This window comes from Theropithecus gelada, chromosome 5, assembly GCF_003255815.1.
Source record: "Theropithecus gelada isolate Dixy chromosome 5, Tgel_1.0, whole genome shotgun sequence".
NCBI lineage: Eukaryota > Metazoa > Chordata > Mammalia > Primates > Cercopithecidae > Theropithecus > Theropithecus gelada.
In genome coordinates, this window is record NC_037672.1 from 142275342 (window position 1) to 142287148 (window position 11807).

Sequence of the window (11807 nt, forward strand, 5' to 3'; positions counted from 1 at the left end):
CTTACAGATAGTTGAAAGGCAGGTGGCAGGCTGAAAGAAACTATCTGCCTGGCATATAACAATATACAGAATATATAAAGAGAACTCACAAATCAATAAGAAAAATTGCAAATGACCTGAGACGAAAAAGTGAGCAAAAACTATAAACAGGTATTTCATAGAAATTGAAGTCTAAATGATCAAAAAACATAAAAAGATGTTCAATATCTCTAGTATTGGGAGAAATTTTTATCTTTAATATTTTTCCAAAATATTGAAACATTTAAATTTAATCAAATTTTTTGTTTCCGAGAACTGTAATTGATTCTTTCTCACAGCAACTTCTTCTGTTTTAATGAGTGTGAGATTCTCTTGGGATAATAAATTATACACTTTAAAAATTACCTTTAATTTCCTGTATTAATTCTATTTTCTCAGAGGTTAATTCAGTAAAATAAAATGATATCACCCAATGAATTAATTCAGCTTTATTTCAATGTTTGGTAGTTTTCTATTGTTTGTTACTATTTGTAAAAGTGGCCTAGATTGGCTGATGTGTCTCTGAAGACACTTGATCTCCTGGCAGTGAATATGACTTCCCGTTACAGGACCCAGCTGTGGTGACTGAAGGAAGGGGAGGGCCAGGAGTACTGAGTGTGGCCAAAAGGGCTCTGTTCTTCAGGGCATCTGGAACCTGGTTTTTGCATGTGGTAGCTCCCTGTCCCTCAAGCTAGTTGTCAGTTATAGGGGTTATTGCCTAAACTCTGTAGTCCCAGAGCTCACACTAGGAGTCTTACTCAACAGAATATTAATTTTATTTGGCTATTTGAAAGTGGATTCATGGCTTTAACCCAGGGCTGAGGCCAAGTCAGCAGTTCTGAGAGTTGCAAGCTGATGCAGTTATTCCCCAGACCCTTCATTACATGTCGGCTGCCTCTTAGACTCAGTTACTTTGAATCCGAGTTTAGTCCTATTCTTCAGTAGGAAAGTTTATAGGGTTTCTCCTAGCTGGATTAAATCTTCTAGAAATTCCATACTCTTCTAGTCAATTGATACCCTTCATGTTATGGATTTATTTGTATTGCTATATTTCTTTCATCATGTCGTTATGATTTTGGGAGGGGAGAGAGGTAACTGAGGAGTTTAGTTAGCCATCTTAAACAAATCCAAATAATTATTTGAGTTCACTGGTGGTAAGTGCTTTGAAGGATAATACAATATAGTGAGAAAGGTTATACTGGCTATCCTAATTTGGAGGAGTTTAGGGAAGAGCCTTCCCTGGAGATATATTTTAAAAGTTAGACTTCTACTCAGAAGCAGCAAAATAGGCTAGATGCCCTTTAGAGATTTCATTCATATTTATGATTCATTGGTTTCCCAAGTTTGTGTTCAATTTTTAAAAGAATTTTTTAAGGGATACTTATGGGATACTTAAAAACCTGAAATTGCAGTGACCTGAGCTCAGCATTTCAGCTAGCTCCTCTGTCATCACCTCATTGAACTTGCTCTATTTAACCTAAATGCGCTCCTCAAAGGGTTAGAGCTTTTACTGGAGACTGGAAGACTTTTCTTTTCTTTTCTTTTTTTTGGAGACGTCTCCTTTTGTCACCCAGGCTGGAGTACAGTGGTGCAATTATGAATCATTGCTCACTGTAGCCTCGACCTCCTGGGCCCAAGTGATCAAATGATCTTCCTACCTTAGCCTCCCAAGTAGCTGGGACGACAGGCATGTGCCACCATGCCCGCCTAATTTTTAAATTATTTTTTATAGAGACAGGGTCTCTCTATGTTGCCCAGGCTGATCTTGAACTCCTGGGCTCAACCCATCCTCCCACTTCTGCCTCCCAAGATGCTATGATTATGGGCACGAGTTGCTGCGCCAGGCCCTGTAAGACTTTTCAAGGGATTATCTTTCTTTGGGGAAGAAAAGCTAATTTCTTGACTTGGCAATACTTATCTCTTTTCTTTAACTCTAATTTCATGGAGGAAAAAAAGCTGCTACAGAAATTAATAGAATACCAAAAGCTAAATTGATCTTTCCTATAGAATTTAGAGTAAGTTGAATTTATACTACCTTTTTGGTTATAATTAGTAATTGTTTTACTATCATGATTATACCTTGACCATCAGCATGAGGATCAGAACTATTATTACTCTTATAATCTTGTTAATAGGATAAACTAATGGCTCAACATAATGGGATTAAAGAAGAGATTCTTCTTGTTATACCTAAGTGTAAGTTTCAGGAACTTGTATTAAGAAGAGGTTCTCTAGAATATAAAAACTTGAATGAATGTTCTGATAGTTTCCAAGTTAATATCACCATAACAGTCATTTAATGTATACTTCCCTTACCTAGTGAAGAATCCTCAAGTATGAAGATAAAATTTCATAAATCTACTTAAAATGCATCGGAAGCATAGATTTGGTTATTCTATGGATCAAATTCTACCTTCTGTGTACACAGCAATGTTCACCACAGTATTAAAATTATAGTCATTTGTCATATGATTAGCCATAAATTAACTGGTATTACCAATACTTCAGTTGAAAAACGTGTTATTTTAGGCTGGGTGCAGTGACCCATGCTTGTAATCCCAGCACTTTGGGAGGCTGAGGCAGGATTGCTTGAGCCCTGGAATTCAAGACCAGCCTGGGCAACATAGTGAGAGCCCCATCACTACAAATACTAATAAAAAAATTAGCCAGACATGCTGGCTCACACCCGTAGTTCTAAGCTACTCAGGAGGCTGAGGTAGGAGGGTTGCTTGAGCCCGGGAGGTTAAGACTGCAGTGAGCTGTGCTTATGCCACTGCGCTCTAGCCTGGGCAACAGAGTGAGACCTTGTCACAAAAAAAAAAAAAAAAAAAAAAAAAAAAAAAATGTGATCTTGGACTTGTCTGTAAAAGAACAATTGGGAAGAAAATTGTGTTTTAAGAGTTTGTTATTTTAGAGTAACAATAGAAGGAATGCATTAGCTACTTGCTATTTCTCTTACTCTCTATGTCCGAGAAAAATTACATTCCCAAGAAGCAATATACCTGGATTTTGTAATCTCAACTCCCCCACGGAAATTGCTTCTTAGAGATATGACTTAATATGTTGCCCTCTCAATCTTTATGGAAGTGTGCTCTTTGAAGTCTTTTTACCCCAGAAAAAGGTAAAATCCTGTTTGTATCCTAACATCTGTTAGGGAAAGATTTCTTTTGGTATTTAGTTAAAGAAATTTCTATCTCTAATACACTTTCTTCTTAGCATATGAAAATTTATTGCTGCCATTTTTGAATCATCAAACCTTATGATGTTGGCCTTTCCTTCTTGTTTTTGCATCAGGCCAAGAGAGATGTTGGCTACTTTGACAACCTTAAAGCAAAATCCAGGAATGTCACCAACAGCATGACTTTTGCAACCAAATCTAGCAACCAGAACTTTATCATTTTCCTCAGTAAAGTTTAAGCAACTGTCATTGTGTATGAGAGCTGTGGTTTTATTGCATTTCTTGGTTAGCTGGACCCTGATACACTTCTTGCTGGCAGCATTTGGCTATTTGGGTTCAACCTCTACTTTTTCTAGTACAATTCTCTTTGCATGTGAAATGCCTTCAAAGGGGTTTGCCTTGGGTCGGGTGTGATGGCTCACACCTGTGATTACAGAATCCCAGCACTTTGGGAGGCCAAGGTGGGAGGATCACTTGAGTCCAGGAGTTTGAGATCAGCCTGGGCAACACAGTGAGGTCCTATCTATTAAAATTTTTTTTTCTTTTATTTAATTAGCCAGATGTGGTGGTATGCACCTGTGGTTCCAGCTACTCAGGAGGCTGAGGTAGGAGGATCACTTGAGTCTGGGAGGTTGAGGTTGCAGTGAGCTGTGATTGTGCCACTGCATTCCAGCATGGGTGACAGAGCAAGACCATTTCCCCCGCAAAAAAAACTTAGTGGCAGCTTGCCTTCAAAAACATTTGGAAATGGGTCTTAAACTGTTTATTATGCCTCTTCTGGTCGTGTTGGTGGCTACAGAGCTTCCTGGCAGTTTAAAGACTGCAACACAGGACTGGTGTGGTGACTCATGCCTGTAATCCCAGCACTTTGGGAGGCCGAGGCGGGTGGATCACGAGGCCAGTAGTTTGAGACCAACCTGGCCAATATGGTGAAACCCTGTCTCTACTAAAAAAAATACAAAAATTAGCCGGGCGTGGTGGCACACACCTATAGTCCCAGCTACTTGGGAGGCTGAGGCAGAAGAATCACTTGAACCTGGGAGGCGGAGGTTGCAGTGAGCTGAGATCATGCCACTGCACTCCAGCATGGGTGACAGAGCAAGACTCTGTCTCAAAAAAAAAAAAAAAAAGAAAAGACTCCAACATTTGCCCATCTTGCTGGTGCCACAGGCCCGAGTGTAAGATCTAATATACTTTAATTAAAAATTGTGGCAAAATATACATAACATAAAATTTATCATTTTAACCATTTTAACGTGTACAGTTTAGTAGTGTTAAGTATATTCACATTGTTGTACAGGACTTTTCATCGTACACAACAGAAATTCTATCACCTATTGTGATGGTTAATTTTATACGTTAAATTGGCTGGGCCACAGTCCCCAGATATTTGGTCAAACATTATTCTAAATGTTTCTTTGAGGGTGTTTTTGGATGAGATTTACATTTATAAATACACTGCCATGGGACTTTTAAATTTTAAAAATGAGATTTACATTTAAATTAATGGACTTTGAGTAGAGCAGACTGCCCTCCATAATGTGAGTAGGCCTTATCCAATCAGTTGAAGGTCTGAAAAGTACAAAAGACTGCCTCCTTCAAACAACAGGGGCTTCTGCCAGCAGACAGTCTCGTAGTGCAACATGGGCTCTTCTCTGGGTCTCCAGCCTGGTGGCATTTGAACTCGAATTGCAACATTGGCCCTTGCCTGAGTTTCCAACCTGCCAACCTACCCTGCACATTCTGGACTTGCCACTCTTAAACTTTCTTTTTGTATGTGTGTGTGTGTGTGTGTGTGTGTGCATATATATATTCACATCCTATTGGTTCTGTTTCCCTGGAGAACCCTGATTTATACAACCATTAAACAACAACTCTCCCATTTCCCTGTTTACCCCTCCAACTCCCCAGCCCCTTGCGCCATCATTCTACTTTGTTTGTTTGCTTCTTATTACTTATTTATTTATTTTGAGACAGAGTCTTACTCTTGTCACCCAGGCTGGAGTGCAGTGATGCGATCTCCCCTCGCAGCAACCTCTGCCTCCCAGGTTCAAGCGATTCCCCTGCCTCAGCCTCTGGAATGACTGGGACTATAGGCGTGCGCCACCACAACTGGCTATTTTTTTTGTATTTTTAGTAGAGACGAGGTTTCACCATGTTGACCAGGTTTGTCTCGAACTCCTGACCTCAAGTGATCCACTTGCCTCGGCCTCCCAAAGTGCTGGGATTACAGGCGTGAGCCACTGCTCCAAGCTTGTTTGTTTTTAGAGATGGAGTCCTGCTCTGTTGCCTAAGTTGGAGTACAGTGGCACAATCACAGCTCACTGTAACCTCAAACACCTGGGCTTGAGCAATCCTCCTGCCTCAGCCTCCTGAGTAGCTGGAACTACAGGTGCGAACCACCATGCCCAGCTAATTTTTAAATTTTTCTGTAGAGACATGGTCTTACTATGTTGCCCAGGCTGGTCTCAAACTCCTGGCTTCAAGTGATCCTCCTGCTTCAGCCTCCCAGAGTGCTGGGATTACAGGTCTGAGGCACTATTCCTGGCCTCTACATTCTGTTTCTATGAGTTTTACTACTCTAGATATTTCATATAAGTGAAATTATATTGTACTTGTCTTTTTGTTACTGGCTCATTTCACTTAATGTAATGTTCTTAAGGTTTCTCCATGTTCGTATTATGTGTCAGAATTTGCTTTCTTTGTAAGGCTGAATAATATTCCATTGTATGTATATGCCACTTTGTATTTATCCATCCACTCATTAAAGGACACAAATTGCTTCCATTTTTTGGCTACTATGAATAACACTGCTATAAATATGCATGTATGAGTATCTCTTCAAGACGTTGCTTTCCATTTTTTAAATCTATACCCAGAAGTGGAATTGCTGGATCATACACTAATTCTATTTTTAATTTTTTACAAAGTTGCCATACTGTTTTCCATATGGCTGCACCATTTTCCATTTCTACCGAGTGTACGTGGGTTTCAGTTTCTTCACATTCTCACCAATACTTGTTATTTTCTGTTTTGTTTTTTTAAATTTTATAGTTGCCATCCTAATGGGTGTGAAGTGGTATCTCTTTGTGCTTTTGATTTACAGTTTTGTAATGACTACTTAATGTTGAGCATTTTTTTCATATGCTTGTTGCCCATTTGTATATCATCTTTGGAGAAATGTCTATTCAAGTTATTTGCACATTTTTACTTCAGGTTGTTTCAGTTGTGTTGTTGTCGAGTTGTAGTTCATTACATATGAACTACATGAGAAGGATGTTAACTCCTTCTCAGATATATGAGTTGATATATCTTCTCTAATTTTGTAGGTTGCCTTTTAACTCTGTTAATTATGTCATTTGTGTAATTTCGATGTAGTCCAGTTTATCTATTTTTCCTTTTGTTGCCTATATTTTGGTGTCATATCCAAGAAATCATTGCCAAATCCAATGCCATGAAGGTTTCTCCCTATTAAGAGTTTTATAGTTTTGGGTTTTATGTTTATGTCTTTGACCAATTTTGAGTTAGTTTTTTATATGGCATAACGTAAGTGTTATAGACTAAATTGTGCACCCTCTTCAGTTCATATGTTGAAGCTCTAACCTACAATGAGACTACATTTGGAGATAAAGCCCTTAAGGGGATAATTAAGGTTAAATGAGGACATAAGGGTGAAGCCCTAATCTAATAGGACTGGTGTCTTTATAAGAAGAGGAGGAGACACCAGAGATCTTGCTCCCTCTCCATGTGCATGCAGAGGAAAGGTCATGTAAGGACTCAGTGAAAAGCTGGTCATATACAAGCCAGAAAGAGAGGCCTTCCCAGAAACTAACTCTGCTGCCACCTTGATCTGGGACCTACAACATCTAGAACTATGAGAAAATTAAATGTCTATTGTTTAAGACACTCAGTCTGTGGTATTTTGTTATGGCAGCCCAAGTAGCCTAACAGAGTAAGTATATACCTTCATTATTTTACATGTGTATATGTGGTTTCCTCAACATCATTTTTTGAGAAAAGACTGTCCTTTTGCCATTGAATAGTCTTGGCACCCTTGTTGAAAATCATTTGACCATATGTGTGAAGGTTTATTTCTGTACTGTATTCAATTTCATTGGTCTGTATGCCTATCTTTATGCCAGTCCTACACTGTTTTGATTACTGTTAACTTTATAATATGTTTTGAAATCAGGAAGTATGAGCCCTCCAACTATGCTCTTATTCAAAATTGTTTCATCTATTCAGGGTCTTTGGGAGTCTATATGAATTTCAGAATGAATTTTTCTATTTCTGCAAAAAAAGCTGTTGGGATTTTGATAGGAATTGCATTAACTCTGTAGATTGCTTTGGGTAATATGGACATCTTTACAATATTAAGTCTTCTAATTCATGAACATGGAATGTCTTTAAATTTATTTATGTTTCCTTTCAGCAACATTCTGTAGTTTTCATTGTGTAAGTCTTTTTCCTCCTTGGTTAACACTATTGTAAATGGCATTATTTTCTTAATTTCCTTTTGGATTTTTCATTGTTAAGTGTATAGAAACACAACTGATATTTGTATGTTGATTTGGTATCCTTCAACTTTGCTGCATTCATTTATTAGTTCTAACAGTGTGTGTGTGTGCGTGTGTGTGTGTGTAATCTTTAGGGTTTTTGTTTGTTAGTTTTTTGAGATGGAATCTCATTCTGTTGCCCAGGCTGGAGTGCAGTGGCACCATCTTGGCTCACCACAAACTCTGCCTGCCAGGTTTGTGTGTGCGTGTGTGTGTGTGTGTGTGTGTGTGTGTTGGGGACAATGATGGTGGTAGAGTCCATCCTCAAAAATATGTTGTTAAGACTTGATACATACATAATTTAGCCTGAATCTACATGATATCAAAGTAATTATTTAGAAGTAAAAATGTTGTGGCCTGGAGCAGTGGCTCATGCCTGTAATCCCAGGACTTGGGGAGGCTGAGGCAGGAAGATTGCTTGAGCCCAGGAGTTCAAGACCAGACAGGGCCAAAAGTGAGACTTTGTCTTTACAGTATGTAAAAAATGTTAAAAATAAACCAAGTGTGGTGGCATATGCTATTCGTGAGGCTAAGATGGGAGCCCAGGAGTTGGAAGCAGCAGTGAGTTACAATCATGCTACTGCACTCCAGCCTAGGCAACAAAGCAAGACTCCATCTCTTAAAAAGAAAAACAAAAGTGAAAAATTCTGTCAAGAAGTTACTTTGCCCTGAAGTGCTAAATGACTAGAGTTGCCAGTTCTGTAGTTTATAATTTGTATACAAGCAATCTTATTCAAGGTTTTTCTCCGTAAAATGTGTACAGATCATTATAAATGTCACCAAATCATTTTGAGTGGTAAGCATTTTTAAGTTCTGAGAGAATTCATAATATAAAGCAGCCAGTACAAACTGGCAGGCCAAATCAGGCCTGCAGACATATTCACTTTGGCCTATACATTTGTTGGCCCACACAGTGTTTTTTGTTTCTGTTTTGTTTGTTTGTTTGTTTTTTAATTCTCGTTGTCAACTTATTAAATAGGGAGGTTTCATGCAAAAATCATTATTCCTAACTTTTTTGGAAAATTTGCTGACCTGGCAAGACTGAGCCTCCATTCCCACATGGCAACAGTTGGCTGGAGCTGGGGAGCAGCTGCTGGTGCTATCCAGTTCTCCTCGGTCTCCACCCCATTCTGAGATGGGAGTGCTTGTGAACACCGAGGCAGTGGACCTACCGGTCTCTACAGGAACCTCTTCTAACTTCCCACAGTGGCCAGCAGAATGCAGGGCTCAGGGTGGGCTCTCAGTAGGTGCTTGATTGTTCCCTGATTCTGATTCTTCAGACTTCTTTGCTTTCTTCCTTGATTGAAAAGGAGATGGTAGGACTATGGCCTTAAATAAATGAAATGCCTCAAAAGGAAAATGATTTCGACAATTCAGAGAGAAGGGAATGCCTTAAAAGAAAATATTAACACAAATATAATTTTTTACTATGTAATTTAGCTTTGAATTCTTTCTCTTATGTGAGGAAAACTGAAGAAAACAGCACCCAAGAAATAAGCCCTCTGTTTAATACAAGAAGGAAGCGGGGGCAAAAGGTTAGTCAGCCGTATTACAGTGGTCAAATTCTTGAGTTAACATAAATAGAAATAGATACAGAAAATGAGGACCATATGGTGGGCTAGGTCACAGCCACCGTGTGTGTGTGCGTGTGTGTGTGTGTGTGTGCGTGTGTGTGTGTGTGTGTGTGTGTGTACGCGCGCATGCGTGCACGCATACACTCGGCCACCCACTGAGAAAAGTATTCAACTTAAAGTATCCCAAAATATTAATTCCCCCTTCTTAATTACTGAAGCAAAGTATAATCGTCAATCCTTATTAAAATTGGTTTCAGTATTTCTACCATTCCTATTAAAAATAATGTTCATTTTAAAAGTGTAAGAAATGCAGAAATTCCAAGAAGAAAGGGAAAATACACCCAAGGCCCACTACCTAATATGAACTATTCTTAAAATTTGTTGCACACCATTCCAGAAACCTCTGCATATAAACCTCTCTACTTAGAGGTGTTTCTGATCAGCTTAGAAGGGTCTCCAGGGATGGCAGAGGATAGCAGCCTGAACTGAATTGGAATCAGTCCTCTGCTCTCCTTGAACAGTTTTTGATCCTTTTTATTCTTTGAACTATGTGTCTTGTTTATAAGTGAGCTTTGACTCACCAGAGTTGGAGAACCCAAGAGACGTTGGACAGAGGTGGAAGAGATAATGTATACTCATTGAAAAAATCAGCAAGAAAGGAGGAGAAGAGAAGGAAAGGAACAGCATTCACGAAAGCCATCCAAGATGGAGAAAAAAGAGCAAAGTATGATCCAGCGGCGGGGATTCTGTGGTATAGACAGGGCTGACTTAATATCAGGCACAGTGCTGAGGGGCCAGAAAAGTGTTTTAATTTCTTTAACAGCAGAAGAAAAATAAATGAGCCTTTAGGTCAAGAATAAAGGTTGTTTTTATTGTTTGTTTGTTTGTTTTGAGAGAGTCTCACTCTGTTGCCCAGGCTGGAGTGCAGTGGTGCGATCTTGGCTCACCACAACCTCTGCCTCCCAGGTTCAAGCTATTCTCCTGCCTCAGCCTCCCAAGTAGCTGAGAAAACAGGCGTGTACCACCATGCCCGGCTAACTTTTGTATTTTTAGTAGAGACGGGGTTTCACTATGTTGGCCAGGCTGGTCTCGAACTCCCGATGTCGTGATCTGTCCGCCTCGGCCTCCCAAAGTGCTGGGATTACAGTTGTGAGCCACCTCGCCCAGCCAAGAAAAAAGTTTCGATATATGATATTAGTGTGTTTATCATTATACCAACACAGTCATAAGATAATTTTTAATATATTTTTATGAGGAAGGGGTCCATGAAGGCAAAAGTGTCTAGGGCCCATAGAAGTCACAAAATGTACCCCTGGGTACACTGTCATGTCCCAAACGATTTAAATTTATTAAACATGTATGTGCTATGCAGTTTTTGCATACCTGTGATATTCTTATTCTAATTTTACAAATGAAGACGCTGACGTCTGTAAGGCAGTGAAGAGAAAGAAAGTGATGAAATTGGGGCCTGCTCCCAGGTGTCCCGATCTTCATTTCAGTGTATGTGAAAAGGGTGCCACAGGAGGGGCAGAAATGGGGCAGGGACTGATATGGAAAGAACAGAATCAAAATTTAAAATATGGAAGGATTTATAACTGGCCAAGTGTCTCCCCAGCCACCACATTTTCTTCCTGAGATGACACTTAGTTGTCAAAATGTATACTTTTAGGTAGCTCAAGAAGGTATAAGGGAAAGTGAGGGGATGGTGCTGCTGCCCAAGACAGGCTCATCAGGGTAGTTATTATTAGTGCTTCACTTTCCTTTGTGATCATGTTCTATAAAATGAATAAGACATGACAGAAACAAAGTTTAAGCCCTTGGCATAAAGTTAAAGCCTTTTAAAGACATTTAGTAAGATTGCCAGTTGCTGAGTTGTTACTGTGTTTAGAGGAAGGCTGCATTAAAATTCAGTAGTGAGTTAAGGTTCTTAACTGATACATATGGGCTTTCTAAAAAACCCAGTTTCTCACAGAAAGATTGTTTTTGTCTTTCATAAAATATACACACACACACACACACACGTATATATATGTGTGTGTTATATATGTATATGTGTGTGTATATATTTTGCTCCCTTTTGCTATATTATCTATAAATTAATTTTATTCTGAACTTACACTTGTGGTTTGGTATGTAGCCCAAATGAGTCATTCAAACAGAAAAAGATATGATCTCATGAGCATTATTTTAAACGTTTACTCTATTATTCAGAAGTCTTCATGTTTCTAGAAACAGCCATCTCTGCCTCCCAGATGGTCAACTGTGGACAATGAGATAACCCCTACAAAGGAGTGAGGAGAGGATAGTGCCTCTAGGAGGCACTGTACTGTTAATCACACCTCAAAAAGCCATGCTGCTCTGGTCTGAGACAGAGACCCTCCCAAAGTCTAACTCTCCTAATAAACTATCAGATACTACATTAAAAATTAATTTGGACTACAGTTACTCTGTGATTCACTTTATGTAGATCTAAGAAAGCAA

General features: G+C 39.2%; 1 pseudogene; it reads right to left on the minus strand.

Annotated features, from left to right (window-relative positions):
* Positions 1-3275: 3275 nt before the first annotated feature.
* LOC112624377 lies at positions 3276-4009 on the minus strand (annotated as a pseudogene).
* Between the last annotated feature and the right edge of the window lie 7798 nt (positions 4010-11807).